Source organism: Danio rerio, chromosome 7 (genome assembly GCF_052040795.2).
Source record: "Danio rerio strain M-AB ecotype USA chromosome 7, GRCz13ab, whole genome shotgun sequence".
Taxonomy (NCBI): Eukaryota; Metazoa; Chordata; class Actinopteri; order Cypriniformes; family Danionidae; genus Danio; species Danio rerio.
In genome coordinates this window covers 37,566,821-37,592,986 of record NC_141027.1, presented here as the reverse complement: position 1 = coordinate 37,592,986, position 26,166 = coordinate 37,566,821, and the positions used below count along the sequence as shown (strand labels likewise).

The 26,166-nt window shown below is 33.7% G+C and overlaps 1 protein-coding gene across 27 annotated transcripts in view; it reads right to left on the bottom strand.

The window, feature by feature from the left end:
• The window catches only part of sall1a (spalt-like transcription factor 1a), a 411,399-nt gene that overhangs the window by 19,277 nt on the left and 365,956 nt on the right, over nt 1–26,166 (bottom strand). For 17 of the 27 annotated variants that reach the window (XM_087259443.1, XM_087259438.1, XM_087259453.1 and 14 more), the window contains one exon: nt 12,123–12,174. The exons of 4 other annotated variants lie outside the window; for them this stretch is intronic. The gene's annotated coding sequence lies outside the window, so the exon portion shown is untranslated. Of the gene's footprint in view, nt 1–12,122; nt 12,175–13,693; nt 13,887–24,791; nt 24,941–26,166 lie in introns of those variants that run through there. 6 more of the 27 variants (XM_087259446.1, XM_087259442.1, XM_087259431.1 and 3 more) reach the window with 3 other exon arrangements.

The window sequence follows — 26,166 nt, the reverse complement described above, 5'->3', positions numbered from 1 at the left end:
ACTTCGCTTGAACACAATCATGAACACAAACACACTCACAGAAACAGAGTGAGTCAGTGTAACAATGAGGAAAAAGAGTGCAACTACAGATCTGCTCATGTTGTAAAAATACTCAATATAATAAAGGATAAAAGCAAAAAGAGAAACAGCAAATAATTCATTATAAAAACATTCATTCATTGTGTTTAAAAGGATAGATTTAAAAAAGTACAAAAAACTCAACAGTTTCCTTTTTTATTGCAATACCAACATTGATACAACATATAATAGCATAATAACATACACTTAAAACACACAAGTACACAAAGTACATAGTGCTTCACAATTCACATACTCATTAACAGAAAGTTTACTTAAATTAAAGAATAAAAATCAACCGTTTTGTTTACTAAATATTTAGATAGTATTGCACACAAGCTATATTTATAATAAATAAATAATGTATTGTTAGTATATTATTACACTGTAAAATGTTGACTACTCAAAACTGTAAGGCAACTTGCTGCAGAGCTTTTTTGAGTTGACTCAACTTTCAACCCAAACACTGCACTGGACAAGGCATGGGACGATAACCGTTTTCAAGGTATACCGCTGTTTAAAAAAAGTCACAGTTTTTCTGCTTTACCATTCCTAAGATATGTGTAAGATTTTTCAATTACGTTTTTTTATTTATTTTTTTTGTTTGTTTTTAGGACAACAGTATCTCCAGCAGAAAAGATATCCAAAGTCGTTTTAAATTGTAAAGGGTTTTTGAAATTAATGAAAACAGCAGACGTCAATGATTCGTTTGAAATATTTAGCCCGACAAGTTTACTGGTCCAAAATACTTTAAAAATACTAAAAATTCTAAAAATTAAATGTATTGTGTTCAAAGGGGGAAAACTTATTTTTTTTTACTCAGACATTTAAAAAGAACATACTTTTAGAGCAGTAATTACAAAACCATGAAACCGTGATGCTTTTATCCAAGGTTATCATACTGTCAGAATCTTATCCCAGCCCATGCCTACACTTGACTCGATTTAAGTTGAGTGAACTCAAAAATGTCCTGAAGCTGGTTGCCTCACTGTAAAAAATGCAGGGTTCCACACAGTTTATGAATGTTATCCCAACACAAAATGATTAAGTTAACTTAAAACGATTAGCAAATATTTGTGGATTGAACATAAAAAATTAAGTTGTCTTAATGAAATCTCAAGAATTGTGTTGTTTCAGCTCATTTTAATTAAGTAGTTCAAAAAAAAAAAAAAAAAAAAAAAATATATATATATATATATATATATATATATATATATATATATATATATATTTTTTTTTTTTTATTATTTATTTATTTATTTATTTTTTTGAGTGCTTACAATTTTAGGTTGAGTCAATTTTTTTGTACAGTGTAATTACTAAAGATGACCACAACTTCTCATATAAGATCTATTGTTTTTCCCGGCTAAAGCAGTCCTCTTTTACATGATCATATTTTCTAACAACAAATTCAACCGATAATCAATATTTTATTTTATGTATTTAATACATATTTTTATATACACAAAATAGTGTGCCATACCTCCATCACAGTAGGTTTCAATATTGCCAGTATTACATTAAACGCTGCTTCCTGAATACACATTATAATATGATTTTATTATATCAGAGGGGTTAAGAAAAGTCAGGCACATTTCAGAAAAGAAATCCTGATGTTTAGATTTCAGGCATCCTTCATGGCACGCACAAGGCATTTCGAATGTGAGAAATGTAAAATGAATGTTTTAGGATGTTTACCCTTTCATTCACATCTTTCCAGCACCCGACAAAAGGGAAAAACGACATTAAATTCAAGCTTTTCATTTTTAATTGTTCTTTAAAACAAGCAATAACACACATTAGACGGAACTGGGGTTTCGGTGGTTTGAAACTGCCACTGTCTGGAGGGAGGATAAGCAATATGCGAGTCTGTCTTTGAAAAGCAGACTAAGCAGTCTCATTCACAAAGACCACACAGTAAAACACATGCACACTCGCTGGAAAGAAAAGCCAAAAAACAAGCATGACATTTTCAGCATACTGGCGACCAAAAGACAGAGATGTTGAGCAAGAACATCATTGAAACACAGCACAAAGTTCTGCTTTCTATCGCTCTCTCTCTTTATTCAGTGTCTGTTTATTGCTACAGTACATGCAACAGACATGTTTGAGTACAATCGCTGATCTACTGACCACCCACCACACACACACCGAGAGAACACAGAGAGAGTGACTGACCACACACACCAATGCACGCAGGTTCCTGTGCAGGGAAGTTTTGCTGTTGTTTTTATTGCTTCCTTTCCCATTGGCTGGCTCCCTCCCACATGTCCCACTATCACTTCCTTTCTTCCTTTGTGCAGGTTTTCGAGAGCACTGACAGTGCTAGCCTATTACCCTCTCTGGCCCAGTTTCCCCCCGTTTCTTTCTCTATCTCAGCCGCTTTCTAAGATTTCATGCCCTTATTCTCTGCCTCTGTTTCGCTCTCCTTCTTTCTTTCTCCTTCCTTTTCTCTTTCCCTCTCTCGTTAATATTCACAGTAAGAGCCCGGGCACTTACAAAGTCTCCTCCAGAGTCACAGCCAACTGTGGCCCTGTGAGAACAAACATACACAGCTGACAAACATCTACTGAAGGCGCTGCTCCATCAGGAATGTATACATCATATTTATCATGCTTCACAAGATCCTTATGAACAGGGTGTGATACATTGTTGATCGGGGGGGTCAAGCTTTTCGGCTATGTTCGTTAATTTGCCTCAGTGAATGAAATGTATATATCATATATATATATATATATATATATATATATATATATATATATATATATATATATATAAATATATATTACATCTAATTTATTAATCAAACTTATTATTTTGGTCTCAGTGTTTCTTGAGAGATATTGAGTGGTTCTCAATGACATTTGTGATATTAAATAATTGGTGACAGGTTTCTTTTTCTGCACCTAATAATGGATGACCATTTTTATTTTACTGTTTAACTTTCATGTGCGAGCAGTTGTATAATTAAATACAAACTATGCATATAATTTTACAGACACCTACAGTAAAAATGCCTATTTTACAAGGAACATGTCTGTTGGTGCTCTAGATTTGGCGGTTTTCAAACACCGAAATAATATTTTTGGTGCAATTCACCAGCATTTTGGCATGCATTTAAAGTTATATGAACAATTATATGGTTAAGTTATCTATTATTTTCATTTATTCATTTTCTTTTCGGCTTAGTCTCGATTTAACCCGCCAACTTATCCTGCATATGTTTTACACAGCGTATGCCCTTCCAGCTGTTTTACACTGGGAAACACCCATACATTCACACACATACACTACGGCCAATTTAGCTTACCCAATTCACCTATAGAGCATGTCTTTGGACCGTGGGGAAAACCGGAGCACCCAGAAGAAACCTATGCCAACACAGCAAGAACATGCAAACTCCACAAAGAAATGACAACTGACCCTGCCGGGGCTCGAACCAGCAACCTTCTTGTTGTGAGGCGATTGTGCTACCCACTGCACCACTATGACGCCCTATCTTTTATTTTAATTACTAATATTTTTATAAGACACAGATCGGCGCAAACTATTTCTTAACTATTAAGTGGCAGACCCCCTCATACATCTTGTTTTAATGTTCTTCAGGGGGGATCAACTAACTACGGGGGTCAGACCCCCCCTATGCTGGAATGGCATCCGCTGTGTAAAATATGTGCTGGACAAGTTGGCGGTTCATTCCGCTGTGGTGACCCCTGATTAATAAAAAGACTAAGCCGAAAAGAAAATGATTAAATGAATTAAATGTTAATAAACACAGTCAAGGAGGCCATATACAATTTAAAATTAATCAAAATATAAAATTATATTTCTTTTTCAACACCTATCTTGAATTAAAATGTATATATTTCTTTTTTAATTATAGAGATGTTAGATAACCACAATTATATTTTTATAAATATAACCTAAACTTCACCAATAACATATGTACATATTCACTGAGAAATAAATATAAATATGAATTGACTTATTTATCTTGTGCCGAATGCATTCATTCTAAAACCGATTGTATAAATCATGTCTAAATGTTAACGTGCAAAGACTTATACACAATAAACTGCTCTTCAGGAGCATATACAAAAACTGCTTTTGTTCCCTAATTTTAAAAATTCACATATTTAAACTTTGTAAGAGCAAAATGTGTGTATGCGCTGTGTAGGACAGCATAATGCACATTTATCTCCTGGTGTATGTGACAGGAAGCAGACAGTCTATTGAAGACCTTCTCTTGATTTTAACAGCCTCTGATTGGACAGCAAACTCACATTAAGGCTCTATTGATCCTCCTGCCGTTTCAGAGGTGATCAATACAATTGATCAGAGGAGGCTAAATCTAATACAATAGAAAGTGTGTGTTTCTGTCTGTCTGTCTGCACTGTATGTATTAAAATATACAATAATAATACAATAATTATTAATAATTGAAGTAAAAATTAAATGCAAAAACCTCTATGCCAGTAGATATTTTCTTCTAAAATAACATTTTCCTGGTCTCCTGTGTGTAGGCTCAGTAATTTTACTTTTTTAGTGATTAGTAAGTTCTTATCATTGCCTTTAAAGTGAAATAACTGAACATAAATGTAGGAGACTGAGAAAAATGCTAATTTTAGGAGAACATTTGAGGCATTTAGAAGTTTTTGCAACTGAACTCTTCATCCTTATTCATTCATTTACTTTTTGGCTTAGTCCCTTTATTAATGTGGGGTCGCCACAGCGGAATGAACCGCCAACTTATCCAGCATATGTATTACGCAGCGGACGTCCTTCCAGCTGCCACCCATCTCTGGGAAACATCCATACACACTCATGCACATTCATACACTACGGAAAATTTAGCCTATAAAATTCACCTGTACCGCATGTCTTTGGACTGTGGGGGAAACCGGAGCACCCGGAGAAACCAACGCAAACGCGGGGAGAACATGCAAACTCCACACAGAAACGCCAACTGACCCAGCCAGGCTCGAACCAGGGACCGTTTTGCTGTGAGGTGACAGCACTACCTACTGCACCAGCGCGTCGCCCTGAACTCTTCAATTAGTATTATTTATTGTTGTTCTTGTTGTTGTTATTATTATTAAATATATTTAATTTATATAAAGCATAAACAATAATTATATATATTTTGTTATAGATAGAAAGACATATATACAGACAGATAGATCATAATGTCTGTTATTTATTTTAAATAATCGGTTAATTTAAAGCTTGCAGTTCACAGATGTTTTTTTCCCCATTTATTTACACTTAAAATGCATTATGGAAAATTTTGATGTTGAAAATGTAGCAAAGTGCAGTCTGCAGTTTAGCAAAGTGACTATTTTCGACATATTTGGTAGTTTAAAACAATATATTTCAGGGTTGATTGTGCTAATTATGATCATGCGGATTTATTTCTTCTCACATACAGTGCAATTGTTCCAATACCTCAACAATTAAATACAGCAATATTTAACAGTAATTACATTCGATTAATCATTTGCAAAATGGCATCAATTAAACACAAAAGAGGCACAAACTAGAGTACATGTTCAGCAATTAAGAACAATGAGCTTCCCTTAGCCATTATTGTATGTTAATCACTTATTACTATGCACTAATTATGATGAATATAATTAAACTGTGGACTCTCATTGGTCATCAGTGGCAGGTTTATAAAGAAAAGGCAAATTTGCTCCTTAATTTTGCTGTTAATGAGATTAGGTATATTAATGATTCAATTACGCAATGTAACGTCTGGTGCTTATAACCTTTGCAGCAAGAGAGATTGATTGTATCAGTAATGAGAAAAGTGATTTATCTGTCTCAAAGGTTGTTCAAAACGAGTAGCATTATTTCTCTACACAAACCGTTAATTTGTTAAGTGCGCTTAACTTAGCCCCTAGCTAATGGGTAGCTATTTGAATAACATTATTAATATATTTCATAATCTGTTATGTCACTTCTGTGCTTGGGGGATGATTTCTTGTTCAAAGTTCTCACTCAAATGTATTTTATTATAATATAAAAATAACTGTCAAGAACACCTCAAGTGTTGTTGGTTTGCTCACTTTAATGATTGTTAGTGTTTCAGCAGTGAAACAGGATCTCTTGTATTTTCTGCTTGGCACCACATAATACAATTTGCTCTTAAACTTTTCAACCTGCCTGTGATCCATCTTAATAGTGAGGTGCCTTAAAGTTCAAAATGAGACATTCTCATAATTTCCAAACACAATAAGAGGGAATATTTAACACGACCCTGCAAGTAAGTCACGAGAAATACTTACCACAACACACGCAACACTTTATATAAACATGTTCTCTCTTTTCAAACTCCTGACCCAAAGACACCACCAGAACCTTTCCAAACTAAGAAGCCTTGTTTAATTCAATGTCTTCAAATTCAATTGACATGAGTCAAATCGAATTTTCTCACCAAATGCGGATGAAAATAAAAGACAGTCTAAATATACAGAGAACATTTTTAAATAAACAAAGTGTTTGTTTGTCGGGATGTCATGAACAAATAGAATTATGCGGTGTTCACAAATTTAAATAAGAGCTTGTGTGTGTGTGCTACTGCACAGGTTAAAAATACCACCGGGATTATTGGAAGAGACAATAATTGGATTGTAACAGTCAAGCAGATGCTTTCTCACACCACAATTCATAAAGCCTCATCCAGTCTTTGGTCATTTGAAAAAAGCCTGATGGTGCACATCAAAAGTCTATAAATGTTATTTCTTTAGTTAAAGCGTTGTGAGGAAACTATTACAAAAAGTCTCATTGTTCAATATAATGTGATACCTGACTTATGATGCCAATAAACAGGAAAAAAGGGGAGAGAAACAGAAGGTGGAACGATGAGCTAGACAGCTGATTATCCTCAAACTAACTCTGACCTGCTGACCGCGTGGTCCCCCTGGTGAAACATGTTCAGATTAAATCTTGATTTAAAGGAAAAATATTCCCTTTTAAATCTAAGGCCATCCAATATATAGGTTCCTTTTTTCTTCAGTAGAAAATTAAACAATATTTCTGTCTGAAACCTGAGTCCTTGGCTATTTGTGAAATGCAAGTCAATGGATATTGGCACTTTAAAACACATACACAGGCAAAACAATACAATTTACAGTTTTCTCTATAAACCGATGTTTAATAAAGCTAAACAACCAGTCTGTGTAAATAAATAAATAAATATTACTTAAAACATTATTTTCAGTATTCTTTCTCTTACTCATCTCTTTATTAGATCTCAATTTCTCATCAGGTACCATAGTATTCATGGTACTAAAAGTGATGTTAACCATTGACATCAATTATATGAATCACCAAGAACCAAGTTTCAGCTAAAAAGTATTAATTAAACACAAAAGAAGTATGAACTTGAGTAGGGCTGCACAATATATAGTTTCAGCATCATTATTGCAATGTGAGCATCCGCAATAGTCACATCGCAAGATATGCAATGTTGAGTCTGGATTATAGTTGACCAGAAGAAACAGAAATGTATTTAATTACTTCACTTATGTGGAATTTTTGCAATTCATGGAAGAAAAGAACAAGGTTTTCTTACTTAGAACTTTAGTCTTGTTTTTAGTTCAAATATCTACATTTCAAAGCAAAAACAAGAATATTTTACTCCACTAGCAGATAATTTTGCTTGTTTTTTCTAAGGTTAAAAACAAAACTATATTTTTACTTGATCTAAGAATTTTTAGAAAATTTGGATTAGAAACAAGAAAAAGTAAGAAAAGCATTTATTTTATTTTTTTTACATTGTGATTATTCAATTTTTGTACATGATTACTGATATACTCCCAGGAAAAGTGCCAAATATTTCAACTGTTTCCATATTTATATCACAGTTTTTATCTTAGAAAAACTATCAGATTTTTTCAATGTAGTAAAGCCCTAAACTAGAGTAGATGTTCAGCAGTTAGTAACAACTAGATTTAAGTTCTAATTGATCATCAGTTGCTTTAATGTTGTCAGGTGCAACAGGTATTTTTATTTTGCCCGTATATATACAGTAAAAATGCTGGTAGCTATTGGCATTGTTTGACAAGCAAAGCATATATTGCATTCTATAAAATAACTATTGAAATTGTCATGGTTTTTTATGATATTAATTTTTCTAAAGGAGCTGTTGACATGGAATTAACCCAGATTTCAGTAAAATTCAAAACAAATATGAATAAAACAAACAACAACAACAAAAAAAAAACATTTGAGAAAGTTTAGTTATAAATTAGTTAGGTGTAATGACACTTTTATGACACAAAAAAGGAAGACATGAAACCTTGAAATGTACCTAATAATTTGTATAAAAGGCTTTTTTTTTTGTAATGACAGCTTTAAGATGCTTCTTATCAAGTTGCATGCATTGCTTAGGGTTGATTTTTTTCCCAAGTTGCAAAAGTCACAAAAAAAAAAAAAAAAAAAAAAAAAAAAAAGAAAAACAGTTTTGTGTGTCTCATCTATGAACTCTGATCTTTAATTGTTGTTTTTTGTTGGATTAAGGTCAGGTAATGGTCTGGGCTATTCTAGCAGATTTATTTTTATTTAATTTTTTTTCTGAAACCAATAGAGAATGCCTTGGCTGTGTTTGGAATCATTGTGTTGCTGAAATCTCCACTCTGGTTTAATCTTCATCATCTGGTATAGGTGTTGGGTCTGAAGCAGCTAATATTCATTTACACTGACAAAGGCAGGGTTGCTTCCTAAATACTGAAAGATTTCAGCTGCTATCTGGGCTTTCCATGCCTTTTTACACCTCTCTTTCTTTGCGTGTTCAATAATTCATTTAATTTTATTTCACATAACTCCGTTAGTTAGGTTTTCTTTATATGAATAAATTACTTTAGTTGTTATTGACATTTGAAGAAAATTTCAACTGAGTGACCCATTTAGAAATATGTTTTTTTGAAATTATAAAGCGTTCAATATTTTTTTTACCCATTGTATTAAACAAATATATATAAAGTCAAAGGAGAAAGAGAAACACAATGCACTAATAATAGTTTAATCTTTCTATATGATTTCATCCAGAAGCTTATTAAATATAATGGAAGCACAGCTGAGATGCTTCTGACACTTGTATCCTTCATTCATCACATTACATTCAAATAAAGTCAAAACTTTTCTCCCTTTAATCTAACAACAACAAACCTCTGAGAGTTTAAACTGCATAAAAGGTGAAGACTCTGCCCATGAATTATAGCTGCTGATTTAACCAGCCCTTTTCTCTCTGCGGATTCATTTCAAAGCTGATGATAGGCAAGCAGGACAAAGAGGAAAAACATCAGTCATGGGCTGTTTTATCATTTCAATTTGAATAATGATAATATACACAGGCTGTGTGCAGACATATCTTACACCTAACAAATGGAGAGAGAGAAAGAGAGAGAGAGAGGGGAAAAGTGAGTAGAGAAGCTGGTGTTTGGGGGGAGTGTAGAGGAAGTAGAAACGGGGGGTGGTCTGAGGTTGCGAGCAGCAATTCCTCTTTGTTATCAAGTGAAATGACTCTACAAATATGACAATAAATCACGTCGGAAATCAATCCGGGCGGAAGCGACTGGGAGGCGCTGATAATGCATCAATCAATATTTAATGTTTAGAGTTTAATTAATCCAGCACTGGAGAGCATTCTTTAAGTGACAGAGAGAGTGTGAGCGAGGGAGGAAGAGAGAGAAAGAGAGAGAGATGGTGCAGCGTTTTAGCACTGAGATGCTCCTCTATCAAAGCACCTCTGCTTGTGGAGAAGGCCCATCACTCCTTTGCCCTTTCTTTCTTTGTGGTACTGCTTCACCTAATTTATTTATACTTTTCTGATACATCCATCCACAGATGCATGCAAGAAGTTAGGAAACTGCAGGACGTGCAGTGCAGTGTAAAAACCTTTAAAGCTGTAGTTCATCCAAAACTGAAATGTATGGCATAGTTTACTCACCCTTTATGTGTTACACACATGTATTGGTTTCTTTCTGCTGTTAAAAACTAATTTGAACAATGTTGGAAACCTGTAACCATTTATTTGTTATCAGTATTTGCTTTTTTTCTACTATGGAAGTCAATGGTTACAGGTTTTCAGCATTCTTCACTACATCTTCTTTTGTGTTCAACAGAAAAAAGAAAGTCAAAGGTTTGGAAGCACTTGTGGTTGAGTAAATAGTGAGTACTTTTGGGTGAACTAACTCTCTAAGACAAACAAAAAATGATTAAGTTTAAGATAGTAGAATATGTTTTTTTTTTCATTTCTAAACACATGAACTTATGCAAGTTGCTTGAATAAACAAAATAACTGAAAATATCACGGTCAAGTGCTAATTTTACTATAAGCAATCTTACTTTATCAGTTCATCCTCAATCTAACCACAATTGTACCATAACAGAACTTCCCTGGTCATATTTTAATCACATGCACACATATTCTGGTAATATTCTGCCAATAATCAATTTGTTAATAGTGAAAATTGACACTATATATTGTGAGAACAATTACGTGTTTTTTTGTGTGTAAAACACACACTATAACATTTATTTCAATGTTCATTCTTCTTATAAAGTCTGACAGCAATCATCCCATTAAGGCTCATTTACACTAGTACGTTTTAGTTTTAAAACAGATAAGTATTGCTACGGTTGCGCCTTCCGTCCACACTACCCTGGAGTTTTTGAGCCCTGTAAACGAAGTGTTTTGAAAACGCTGAATAGCCTGTTTTGGGTTTAAAATACTGCTACTCTGTGTTAGTGTGGATGGGGGAAAACCGAGACATCTAAAAAACGGAGGTCTGATTGGGGATTTTTCTCATTATCAAGTGCACAACATTCAGTGTTGTATCTTTTTCTCTTTAGTTCAGACTTCAAAATTTTGATGTGAAAAACAAACTCCCAAGGACACATCGCGTAAATCTTTAAAGGGGACAGTGTACTTTATAATGTCATTCGCATCACTCTGGCTACTTAACAATAAAATGAAAACAAATAAGGAACTGCCTATTTTTATTTTGATACTAACAACTTCACAGACACCAAAAATGTTAAGGCGTCATGTGTATAACAAAACAAAGCCTGTAACGTTACTGATTCCTTTAATTTTCTTCCAAAAATATGAAACATACCCTCTCTTATCTGTTTTAATGATCAATAATGGCCATTATAAAAGTATAACATGAACAAGTATAAAAAGTATAATAAGTTTTTACAATATAAAAAATAAAGAAAAGCAATTAGTCAAATGAGCAGAATCAGTATGCGTGATTGCATAAATTGATATATTAACTTCTCTTTGCGCTAAGACATAACTCATTACCTGAGAAAAAGTAAGACTAAAGAGTCATTGGATAGAGACCAAATTAATTAAATATTATGTTTAAAAACTATAGTGAGATGAAATCCAGCGGAAGATCCTTGATGAACTGTCCTGCTCACATCTGGGAAGGTGTGCTCAAAGCGCCCGCTGACTGCCTGGAGCTCAGATGTCTGCATACGCTGCGGCGCATACCAGAGTGTGTGTGGTCACGTGATGTGCATTTTTAGCAGGACAGTGTGGATCGTTTTCATTCTAAAACGCTGTTCTAAAACTAAAATGTATCAGTGTAAATGGACCTAAGTTTGGCTAAAGACACTCAGTTTTTTAATTCACTAGACTTACTATCCACAATTTCTCTCACATTTGAATTCAATGAATGTAATTTAATTATTCTAAACTTAGATTTATCCTAACTTGGTTTATCTCTCTCTCCATGCGTGTGATGCTCTTATGATTCACGACTGGCTCAGTTCATTTCTCTCTCTGTTCAGTCACCCTGGAGGGCAGCCACACAATTACTGCGACCGCATACACAGGCTGACATTTTGATCCCTACAGTAGCGTTGGGTCAGTGATCATGCTGTTTAACATCGTCACGCAGAATCGGCACTCAGTGATAACAAGGCATGCCAGGAAGCACATACTGATGAGATATGATCCCCCTCCGTCTCTCTCTCATCCTTATGGAGATTTGTGTAAGAGGCTCTTGAGACGAGGGTAAGTAGCTTACCTGAGGGAGTTTTGATTTTCTTCCATGTGGTCTGTCTCACAGCTCTCTTCCTCTGAAAAAAAAAAAAAAAAAAGTAAAATGGATATATCAATAATCAAAACAACCAGCAATAGTTATTTAATATTTTCCTCTGGAAATTAAAATGTGCACTGTTAAATTGTTTAGGAGGGGGAAAAATAATGTAGTTTAACAATAATTTATGTTTCAAAATGGCTTTTCAGGCTTTTCATTTAGATCAATAATCAATGATGCAATATTAAAAGAATAATCATGAGCATGCTTAAAAGATACATACACACATATATATACACAGTATAGAACCATTTATATATGTATTTTTGGAGTATTTTTTATAATTATAAAATATAAAATATAATTAAAATATCATAATAAAAGTATTATAATAATAATATATCAAATATACACTACCGGTCAAAAGTTTTGGGTCAGTTTTTAAAGAAAAATATTCTGTTCTGCGACATTTATTAAATGTATTTTTTTTTAAATATGTATTTATGAAATATTTATTTATTATTGTATGTAGTTTCAAATGAAACTATTACTCCAGTCATTATTGTTTTTATTACTATTAACATTAATATTAATAATACTAATAATCATAATAAATAATAAAAGAGTGATTTCTGTAAGATCATGTGACTCAGAAGTAATGAAGCTGCAAATTCATCTTTAAAATCACTGGAATAAATGATTAAATTAAATGATAAACCACTTTTGAACAGTTATTTCATAGTGCAATAAAATTTCACATTTTAGAGTGTGTACTGCATTTTTGATTAAATAAACACAGCCTTGGTGAGCAGGAGAAGCTTATTTTAAAACATTTAAAAATCACACTGCCCCCAAAACTTTTGACTGGTAGTGTATTTTCCCCCACAAAAATATATATTCTTCAATCTACTGAGTTTTAAACATTTGTTTTGAATAATTGAAAATAATTTAAATATAGCATGGTGACTTCTCATTTTACACCTTTACAAGTACAATTTAGAATAAGTATGTTTTCATTTTTTTATATACTGCTAAAATCAGAATTATAAGCCCCCCTTTGAATTAATTTTTTTTTTTTAATATTTGCCAAAAGACATTTAACAGATCAAGGAAATTTTCACAGTATGTCTGATAATATATTTTTTATATGTAAAAAGTCTTATTTGTTTTATTTCAGCTAGAAATAAAAGCAGTTTTAATAAAACAACAACAACAACATTTTAAGGTTAAAATTATTAGGCTCTTTAAGCTATAATTACCCTAACCTGCCTAGTTAAAATTTTTAACCTAGTTAAGCCTTTAAATGTCACTTTAAGCTGTATAGAAGTGTCTTGAAAATATCTAGTCAAATATTATTTACTGTCATCATTCATTCATTCATTTATTAATTTTCTTTTCAGCTTAGTCCCTTCATTAATCCAGGGTCGCCACAGCGAAATGAACCACCAACTTATCCAGCATGTTTTTATGCAGCGGATGCCCTTCCAGCCGCAACCCATCTCTGGGAAACATCCACACACACTCATTCACACACATACACTCCGGACAATTTACCTTACCCAATTCACCTGGACCACATGTCTTTGGACTGTGGGGGAAACCGGAGCACCCAGAGGAAACCCACGCAAACGCAGGGAGAACATGCAAACTCCACACATATACGCCAACTGACCCAGCCGAGGCTCGAACCAGCAACCTTCTTGCTGTGAGGCAACAGCACTACATACTGCGCCTCCGCGTCACCCCTTTACTGTCATCATGACAAAGTAAATAAATAAATCAGTTATGAGTTATTAAAACTATTATGTTTAGAAATGTGTTGAAAACATCTTCTCTCCGTTAAACAGAAATTGGGAAAAAAAATAAACAGGGGGGTTAATAATTCCGAATTTAACTATAATTACATCTGTAAATCATTATTTTATTTTTTGTAAACATAATTTAATGAATGTTGTTTTTACACGTTTGCATGCATGCACAACACATTTGTGGGGATTTTGCATAGATATAATTTTCTATCATATCTGTAATTATGTCTGTACAGTATCATTTTGTATACTGTACAGACTGTATATTCTGTATATTATAATGTTTATATATCAATATAAGCTTTTGTATATACAGTTTTAATTGTTGGATTCATCAGGTTAATATAGAAAATATATTTGGAGGCAACACGTTTTCAGGACTTCTGATCTAATACTTCCGATCTTTTTTATGTTGGTAAAAAATAGCACATTTAAACAAATCTATCACAATGCATACATTATTATTGTTCTCATTTGAAATTCTTTATATTTAATTTTAACACACAACTTGTCACATTCCTAATGTTTACTCATATTACTGCAGTGTTAATCTTTTCACATCAGCTTTGATTAGCACAGCATTATGAGCCTTACACAAGTCAAGAGGATGTGTCATAACTGTACTTCTGAAATTTCAAATCTTTTGCCATAAGCATGCAACCACGGAATGGTTCAAAATAAGACAACATATTTCACAGTCAATTATGAAAGCTCTCAACGACCATTTCCTTTTGATAAAGTATGCATATATGTTCGTGTGTGTGTGTGTGGTGTGCAAAGTGCATTTTCTTCCTGTTGTTTTGTAATGAAAGTGAAATATATTTCTTTCTTCATAAAATGGAAAGGACGTTTTTGCTACACACAATCTGAAAGATCAATCACCAAACTTTCATCAACTTCCAAACCTATTAAAGTTTTTAAAGTATGTGCTATAAGGTTACAATATGATCTCTGAAAACACTCCCTCCAGTATTTTTAAATTACTAATAGCCAATCAAATAAAAGTTTTACACCATGCGCTGTAAAGCTTTGCCAGTAGAGTCCTAAGCATCATAAGAAACACCTGCAAAGAGTTCAGTCTAGGGAACAGAAGTGCAGTTTCCCTCTTAAACATCAGTAGCCGATAGCACACACTATTTATGCCTGTCAAAGCAGAAAAGCTTTATAACACAACAGCTGCTTGCAACACGAGACTAGTTACATACTCATCACGAACACGGGGACAATCTGTTTGAGTCTATAATGAAACGTAAATACACACACAAATGCAAATACACATCCCGTATATATACACATGGGAATCTAAGCTAGCATGCTTGCACAAAGTCAGATACAATGTGCAACTAAGACATAAATCACTGACAGAGACTCAAGACGTCTTGTATGCTCTCAATACACAATAGTGTGCTGTATAAGAGGACAGGATGCGTTGCCAAATGCACATATCTGATTCGCTACACTCATTAAAAACAGAAGCAAAAGCAAGCAGCTTACAGAGGAAACTATTGCTGGGACAGAGCAGATTTATGACTTATGTTTAGTGTTAGCATTACAGATAAAATAAAACTGACTGTGAACCACACAGACAGACAGGCTGAGGTCAGTCAGACAGGAGTAAGACACTTTAGCTCTTGTTGACAGTTGTTAAGTCTTTGTTAACGCATTTTAACACGTGTTGCTGTGAAGCCGCTTCTCAGCCACTAGATTTCATCATGTTGGAAATATAAAATACACCCTGGAATTTTGTCATCTTTAAATGTACAGTTAAATAAACAATTAAAAGTGTTTATTGGTCACAATGAAATCGTTTCCTCAGCATCTGCTATACATTTCTAGCCATTTTAGTTTTTTTTATCTTATAAGTTTTTTTCCTCTGAATTTTTAAAGTTACATTAATTCCCACAAATGATTTTTACACTACCTGACAAAAGTCTTGTCGTCGATCCCAGTTGTAAGAGCAACAGATAATAACTTGACTTCTAATTTATCATTTGGAGAAGTGGTCAGAAGGTAGATTTTTGTGAAGAATCATCTGTTGAGCTGCATCCCAATCATCATTAATTCTGCAGAAGACCTATTAGAACCCGCATGGACCCAAGATTATCAAAGAAATCAGTCAAGTTTGGTGAAGGAAACGTCCTGGTTTGGGGTTACATTCAATATGGGGGTGTGTGAGAGATCTGCAGAGTATCAAGACATTTGTGCTGCCCATGCATTACATTACAAACCACAGGATAGGGCAAATTCTTTAGCAGGATATGGCTTCTTCTCATACTTCAGCCTCCCTTCCCAAAAAACAAAGAAGGTCAAGGTGCTCCAGGATTGGCCAGCCCAGTCATCATATATGAACATTATTAAGCATGTCTAGGATAGGATGAAGTAGGAGGCATTAAAGATGAATCCAAAAGAATCTTGATGAACTCTGGGAGTCCTGCAAGAACGCTTTCTTTGCCATTCCAGATGATTTTATTAATAAGTTATTTGAGTCATTTCAGAGATGTATGGATGCAGTCCTCCAAGCTCATGGAGTCATACACAATATTAATTCTTTTTCCACTGCACCATGACTTTTCTGTTAAGTGACAAGACTTTTGTCTAAGCAAAGTCTGAGCTTACTGTTCTAATTAAATAATTAAATATCAAGGCATGATCATATAATGTTTTGGTAAAATGAGTGTAATCTAGAGGCCTTTACCTTTTATATACACCATTTCTGATACCAAATGATCAACTAGATGTCAAGTTATTCATTGTTGTTCCTAAAACTTGGATAGACGACAAGGTTTTCGTCAGGTAGTGTATATCTCACAACTTGGAACTCTATGTTTACAACTCGACAACTGTGAGATGCTAATTTAAAATTCTATGGGTAATCATAGATACTTCATAAAACTTAAAATTGTGATAAAGCATATGAACTTGCAGTTCTAAAATAGTTGCAATTCATGAACAAATACTTACAAAAATGTAATAAAAAAATTATGACCAGTTTTAACATTTCACAATGCTGACATTTTTTTCCACTCTAAATTTTGTTTGTCTTTCAATTTAGATTTGAATTGAAACTGAAGTGTGAAAGAAACTTTTATATTTTCAGAGTTTAGAGATTGAAATTGCATTGCATTCTGTGAAAAAAAAATCTCCCATAATTGCAAGATACATATTAAATGCATGATTGTGAAATATTAGTTTAAAACAGCAAAACATAAATGTTATTATATATAAGCAAATTTGAGTTTTTGTTTAACATTCAGAAACTTCCTGAAGTAGGAGAAATAACGATAAAAAATTATAATAATTCCATATTTGTAAGAGATATTTAGGCTTCTTCTTCAGTTTATATCTCATATAAACATAAGCTCCTAATTTTGGGACAAAACATTTTAGTTTTTAGTTTTTTGCAAACAACTATTAGATACAAAGTAGCAAATCTGGAGGAATCCAAATTTCTTTTGAGCACATTTCAAAATACTAAATATGGAATTTTGTCTTGTCTTATTTCTTCACAATTTACATCATAGCATTTTGGAAATATTTACAAAGTCCGAATTTGATAGTATAGCAGAGTGTTTGGTCATTTACCAAGACAAAAAACGTTTTCATCCTTGCACCTCATTGGTAGAATGAACTCCTGATAACATCAGTACTGAATGAAGCCTGAAGACACATCTGTTCCAAATTCACCTCCTTCAGATCTCAATGACTTCACATCAAACACACCTGCACTTGAAAAGAGTTAATGATTTGACTCATTTATAGGGAATCTGTACCAAATACGTATTCAGATGTAAAGTGGATTACAACACAGTAGCACCATGGCTATATATTTGTTCAGTAGTGACGTGACAAATTTTACTAGAACCTTTAAAAAAATATTTTTTTTTTTAGATGCAGTCACGTTTATCCTTGCTCTGCGAATATCATTGGAGAAATACAGTAACTTCAACAGCATTCTATAGGTTCTGTTTCTGTTGGTACTGTTTTTAGGCTTGGGTGAACTAGGCAGTCACTCTGCAGGGGTGCCAATTTATTATGCACAGGAAAGTTTTTAATCATACTTCATGATTTTATTTTTATTGGTGGACAATCTCTTTTGGACTTCATTATGAGCTATGCTACATTTTTAACAACTGACAATGGATATTTTATTCAATAAAATTTCATTTTAATTTCGTCAATGTGACTACACCTTAACAAATTTGTTCAGACCAAAATCGAAACCTGGTCAGTCACCATTACTCAGCAGTAATCAACATTAGAATCTGCAGCATCATTGACTATTCACCCAAAGCTCAAAATGTTAACAAAAATTCTTTAAAATAAGTCAAATGCTTTAACTCTAATTCCTGATAAGACATTTTTCCTCACATTTGTGAACATAAACACTCAGCCATGACTGATCTACGTGTGATTTAAAAAAAGAAGCTCAAAAGTTTTTCGAGACACGCAAGAATTAACCTCACTGGTTCTCACACATCAAGCATGCTAGAGCATCCATGACCAATCTAAATGCTGTAAACACTGTTCACTGATTAAATATGTATAAAGCCCTTAAATTTATATAACCATCACGTCTCACAAATGACTTAGATTTAACTGCGCATATCATTATTAATTCCAGCTGTGCAGTAAGTAAATGGTATAATACAGCATTCCAGTTTTAATTAAAATGATACTATTCTATGACATTTGAGCAATATCATTTGTTTTTCTAAATGTGTTTCATCTTTATCTGTGCTGTATACGTATGACCAAGTTGTTCATATGAGGTCGAGGCTGTTATATGCTTATCAAATGTTTTTTTTTTTCTCTAAAATTATTAATTCATTCATTTTCTTTACGGTTAATCACTTTTTTATAAGGCGTCACCAGAGCGGAATGAACCAAAAAATAGTCCAGAATATGTTTTACACAGTGGATCCCCGTCCAGCCGCAACACAGTACTGGGAAGCACCCATACACCCTCACATTTACACACTTAGAGCCAAGTTAGTTTATTCAATTTACCTATAGCGCATGTCTTTGGATTGTGGGGGAAATTGGAGCACCCGGAGGAAACCCACGTGAACGTGGAGAACATCTCTAAAATTTATTTATTATAATTAGTTTTTTGCTATTTAAACAAAACATATGCTGTTAGGAAAAAGTTGCTGAATAATCTTAAGCTTACTACTTCGCTAACAGCTTGTTTAATGAGTTCCATCCAGGAAGTTCTACTATGGCCTTTAAAAGCCACCTGAAAAGTTGTGATGTTTAAAAGCATTTCGATGTGTGTTTTTGAACCTTTGTGACCTGCAAACAGCATTTCTCTCTTGTCCTCTTGGCTCCTCCTCAGTGTTTAATGCAGGTGAGTGAGTAAGTGAGTGGAAAGGTGAGTGCTCTTAAGAGCTTTTAAAGAAGCTCTCTGATGTGGCCACCTAAAGACACAACAAATACCCAGAGAACAATCAAAGCTGCAAGGACACCAACAATTAAGAACACACATAAAACTAAACAGAGAGAGGGGGAGAGTTTGTTTTGCCAGGCATAGCATTCTAGTTGAATCAGTCAGGGCATCCGATGATGTCATTCGTTTTATCATCCGTTTGATTAATCCTTCTGTCAATTTGAACCGTTAATTCGCTGCTGTGGTTTTTTGAAAGCATCCAAGTAATATACAAGCTGATTGCATATAAAGTCAATGGCACTGTAATGAGAGCGATGTATGTGTGTTTAATCGAAGCAGTGTATTTAAGTGTTCATGCCTTTGGAAACTTTAAGAATGTTGCCATCCTGTGCCTGTAGAAAAGTGCCTCCTCCTGTGTTTGTGCCAGGATTAATCGCTCCTGATCTGGTAAACACTCACAGAATTTACATCTAAAGACTCTTGTTTTCTACTGAAGAAAATGTGTATTTATGGGAAAGCAGAGGAAAAAAAAAACAGATGGAAGATGCAGTGCATTTAATCTGACTATGCATGTAGAGATTGAGGGCTGAGATTAGGAACCCAGCCAGGCTTGTTTCAAAATAATTATTGCCAAGCTAAATTAAACTCATCCTCTTAAAAAAGCGGAAAACATACGTAGCTGTTCCACATACGCATTAAAGATCAGAAAATCCTATTGTAATTCCTGACGTGGCTGTAAATATATTTGTGCTGTTTGGCCTGCTAATCCCTCGTGTAAACATGTTGAACAGAGATGTTTTTAAAAAGATGTTCATTGTAATTCTCAAGGGAAGATTATTTGAAACTGATAACAAAACCAGATGAGAAGATTTTGAGTTGTTTGTTAACCAGTGTCACTTGGTTTAATACAGGATATTTATTTATTTATTTATTTATTTATTTATTTATTTATTTATTTATTTATTTATTTATTTATTTATTTATTTATTTATTTAATATTTATTAAAAATATTTATTTGGCAATTCATTAATTCAAATTTATTAGTTTATTTATTAATTACTTTTTCAAATTAATTTATGTATTTATTAATTTATTCATTCATTCATTCATTTTAAATGAAATATATATTTTTAATTAAATTGCCTTAAACATTATATTCCTTTAGCACAGACATACATACAGACATATAGACAGATAGATAGACAAGAAATTAAATAATAAATAAACAAATAAATTATGAAATATTTTTGCTCATTACATCTTACTCTTTTTAAATAGATAAACAGACTGACAATTAATTAAATAATAAACAAACAAATTATAACTTATTTTGATTATATTAAACTCTTTTATACTAGACACATAGACACAGTGGTGGAAAGAGTACTGAAAAATTATACTCAAGTTAAGGTATCAGTACTTGTCCAAAAACGTAGTTTGAGTAGAGTAAAAGTATCTGTTGTAAATGTTACTCAAAGTAGGACTAAAAATTAGCTCTTTTAAAAGCATTCAGGAGTAGTGAGTAGTGAGTATTGCGCTGTAAAAAGATTAAACGTTTACATGTAATTTGTGTGTGTGTGTGTGTGTGTGTGTGTAAACATAACATTCTGTAGTGCATTTAGTTATACTTTAAGGCCATTCCTGTCATCATACAGTACACTTCTCATCATCACATGTAGTCTCTGGGTCAATGCGTGTAAAGATTTTGGACATCTTGTACACTTTTAATGTTTCAAAACAGTTTGCCTCATTTATAAATCGCCCATGTCTTGAGGTAGTTCAATATGTTGCGATTAACTTTCTATGTGTTCTATGAATCACAGGACTGATTTCTTTAATCCCCATAGACATAGGAAATCAATATGCAGTCACTGCATATCGAAGAGAAGAAGTGGAGTAAAAGTACAGATACAGCACTAAAAATGTACTCAAGGGAAAGTAAAAGAGCACATTAAAAAAATTACTTAGTAAATTACAATTTCTAAGAAAAATCTACTCAATTACAGTCATTTGAGTATTTGTAATTTGTTACTTTACACCACTGCATAAACAGATATATAAACAGACAGTTCATTACATCATACTCTTTTTAATAGACAGACAATTAATTAAATAATAAACAAACAACTAAATTATGATTTATTTTCATTATACCATACTCTTTTAATAGATAGACACACATACAGTACACAGACAGGCAGATAGACAGACAATAAATTAAATAATTAACAAACAAATAAATAATTAAACAATAATTTCATGGTGACGCACGGACGGACGGACAGACAGATAGTCAGACAGATAGGCAGAGAGAAACACACATCCACAGTAATATTAACAAATATTATTTTCCTGGCCTATAGCTTTTAAAAATAATTTTTATATGCTGATTTGCTCTAAAAAAAAAAAAGCTTTACTATAAATGTTGAAAACAGTTGTGTCGTTAACATTTATACAATTTTATAACATATATTTTGACATTTTTTAAATAAAATGTTTTAATAAAACTATATAGAAAAAAGAACATGCATTCATATTCATGTGCTCTGAGTGCTGTTGCATGGAGGCTTATCTGTCATGCAGCGATTGATTGAGCTGTATTTAGCGGCGCTGTACAGTAGCTTGGCAGCGGTGCAGAAAGGGGCCTTGTATTCCATTGTTCTCCAGCTGTCTTGGCTATACATATGAGAAACAAATGAATAATTCTGCCTTTCATTCCATTAACCGAAAGACAAGGCATTTATCCAGGTCTCTGTCATGAGACAATACCCTACAAACTTATCTCTCCACCACCCTCCTCCACGTCCTTCTCATTGTCCCTAATAAACCCCCTCCCGAACCCACACACAATCACACTATCACACTCCTCTGCTAATTGATGGCGGCGTATTGAAAGCACTGATCTGAGCGCAAGTGTGTGTGTATGTGTCTGATATGTGGCTAAAATCACCCATGCCCATGGCCTTTTGTGTCGTTTATCAGCACGTAAACCTGTAAATCGCAGATATCGTCTGCAGATCCTGCTCTGTTCCAAACCACACAGGTAAAACATTTACTACCGCAACAGCCCCTCTCTCTCTGATCTTATCAGTGGGATGTACAAAATGAAAGCAGATACTTGCTACTTGGCTTTAAGATTCACACACGCACACATACATTACGTACATTATGAGTTTACAGTTATGTTAAGTTTTGCATTAAAATTATGTTTAGGGTATTCTTTATCCTTGTTATTCAAATACCATTTTACTCTAACTTTATTAGTTAAATGGTAATGGCTCTATTGGTTAAATATTGATTAATTTTAGGCATAGGAATAAAGTTTGGATTATACTTTTGGACTAATGATTTTCCAGTATCAAAAAAATAAAAAAATAAAAAATGTTGACGCAGATATTCATCTAACTGCAAAATCAGGATGAGCTGTGTAATCCATTTTAGCAGATTGTATATATATATATATATATATATATATATATATATATACACACACACACACACGAACACACACACACACACACACACACACACACGAACACACACACACACACAAACAAACAAACACAACACACACACACACACACACACACACACACACACACACACACACACACACACACACACACACACACACACACACACACACACACACACACACACACACACACACACACACGCACACACACACACACACACACACACACACACACACACACACACACACACACACACACAATTCAGTCAGAATTATTACCCCCTTCGAATATTTTTTTTCTTTTTTAAATATTTCCCAAATGATGTTTAACAGAGCAAGGACATTTTCACAGTATGCCTGACAATTTTTTTTTTTTCTGCAAAAAGTCTTATTTGTTTAATTTGGGCTAGAATAAAAGCAGTTTTAAAATGTTTATATTTTTCGAACAAACCCTCATTATACAATAACTTGCCTAATTATCCTAACCTGCCTAGTTAACCTAATGAACCTAGTTAAGCCTTTTAATGTCACTTTAAGCTGTATAGAAGTGTCTTGAAAAATATATAGTAAAATATTATTTACTGTCATCACGACAAAGATAAAATAAATCTGTTATTAGAAATGAGTTATTAAAACTATTATGTTTAAAAATGTGTTGAAAACATCTTCTAATAACTCTGACTTCAACTTCAAATAATCACAGCCTTTTCTGAATCATGATCACGATTTAATTTCAATTAATCATGGGTTAAATACAGGGTTAAACCCCCTCACCTCCCTGTCATCCAAGATTCTAAATGTTATTTTTTTATTTATTCAGTCAAAAAGAAATAAGGAGTTGTGAGAAAAACAGGATTTTTCTTCATAAAAGGTTTTGGAACCCAAAGCTCTTGCAGGATGAGCTCTTGTCATTTAAATATTATTAATAAAAGAGGGGTGACACAGTGGCTAGCACTGTCGCTTCAAAGCAAGAAGGTCGCTGCTTCAGGTCCTGGCTGGGTCAGTTGTCATTTCTGTGTGGAGTTTACCTGTTCTCCCCGTGTTTGCGTGGGTTTCCTCCGGGTACTCCAGTTTCCCCCACAGTCCAAAGACATGCGCTATAGGTCAATTGAATAAACTAAATTGGCCATAGTGTATGTGTGTATATGTGAGAGTGTAAAGGTGTTTCCCAGTGATGGGTTGCAGCGTGAAGGGCATCTGTTGTGTGAAACATATGCTTGATAATCTGATGTGGTGACCCCTGATGAATAAAGGAACTAAGCCGAAGGAAAATGAACGAATGATTACTAAAAGAAAATTTCAAATATTTTCAAAAGAAATGACCAATTGTTTCAATAAAGACAATTATTTCCTGTTGGGAATTGTGTAGAGCCACATTTAAACTTTATTTTTTGAAGGTCGAACCTGAAAGCACCATACAATTTCTTTTTGACTGAAAAAAGGAAATTAACATATCAGATTACAAGAGAGTGAGTAAATAATCAGGCCCTTCTGGAAGAGAACAAACCCTTTAAAGTGACTATATCTGTAAATCAAACAACACATACAAATAAAAATCACTCCATCCTGTAGTTTGTGGAACATTAACAAGGACTGAATAATATTTCACTTGCCGTCTTATATTTTTAATTTCATTAAAAAAAAAAAAAACTTGTTTTTTACTTGTAACCACGAACCACATAGGCTAGTGAGCAAAAAAGGTCAATGTTAAGACCTGACTCTCTCTCTCACACACACACACACACACACACACACACACACACACACACACACACACACACACACACACACACACACACACACACACACACACACACACACACACACACACACACACACACACACACACACACACACACACACACACACACACACACACACACACACACACACACACACACACACACACACACACACACACACACACACACACACACACACACACACACACACACACACAAGCAGCCCCTTCAGGCAGGGGTCTCACCTCCGTCTCTCCTGGCTGATGTTATCTGACGCACAAAGACCCTCTTTCCTCTAATCATAAGCCCTGCTGGAAATGACACTATACAATTTAGCAATAGGAGTCTGCATGCCTTACACCGACAGGAACCAGCACATACAGCCTTCGAGGCACTGGGAAAAAATGAGAGACAGAGAGGAAGAGAAAGACTGAGATTTTAAAAAGCATACATGTGTGGAGTAATTATTATAGAGGGCCGAGGAGTGGGACAGGATTTAAACACACCGTAAAGTGATGAAAATGTCATTTCTGTTTGGTTCTGTCAACTAATGATGACATTTCTTACACATTTTTAAATAAAAATCTCGACACTAGGGGCCTTTTCCCCTTTATTTAAAAAAGTGCTGTGTTTTAGACTAATTTATAATCATCAATAGATGTCACAATGCCTTCAGAGGAAAAAAAAATCTCTGGTTTTTAATTTAAACAGTGCGAAAAAAAAGTCTTATATTTTTGTAGTCACAGATCATCACAGATTTATTTTAAAAGACCCTAGATTGACTGAACAAAAACCTTTTCCTTTTGAATGAATTGTATTTTTCTGCCCATAATCTATTTTAAGCAAGTTTCACATCTTTTGTCATTTTAATTTCCAAGTGTGTCATTATTTATGAATGTGTAGATACTTGTACTGAAAATAAAAATGGCAACTTTTTGTGTGCTTATCAAAAATGAATCCACACTGCGCTTCCACAATCCTTTCTTTTGTGTTTGTTGTTGATGATGTTGTTTTTCTGATCTGTCTCTTTTGAATGTTAAATACAAAAAAAAAAAAAAATCCCTGTTTAAATAAAGCCCTTGTCCTTTAGATCCTCTTCTTTACTCCCCCTGAATATTCCTCTCCATCCGTTGTGAATGGCTCTTGGCCATATAAAGTTGTTTGGTGCCAGTATCATGCTCAGAATCTCAATGCCTGAGCTCTCCTATGCATTCATCACAAGCCCTTCTGTGAAATACCAAAATATTATTACAACTTTCAACCCCTGTCAGCATAAATTCAAGAGGAAACTTGGAAACAGAGAGATTATGTTAAAAAGATATGAAGTTTTTCTTAAGAATAAAAGAGGAGAAGATACAGGTGGACTATTTGTGGTGTCTGTAACCCCTAGACAGGCCAAAAATGAGATAAAATAAATCATGTGTATTACTCATTCAAGAAAAAAAGCATTTTATTTTATTCAAAAGAACACTACATTGTAACATTTACTACAGCATGTTTGTTTGAATTTAACCGTGTTACTGCATTATAAATATAGTTGAATTCAGAAGTATTAGCCCCCCTGTTTATTTTTTTTACCCAATTTCTGTTTAACTGAGATAACTTAATAATTATTTTAAT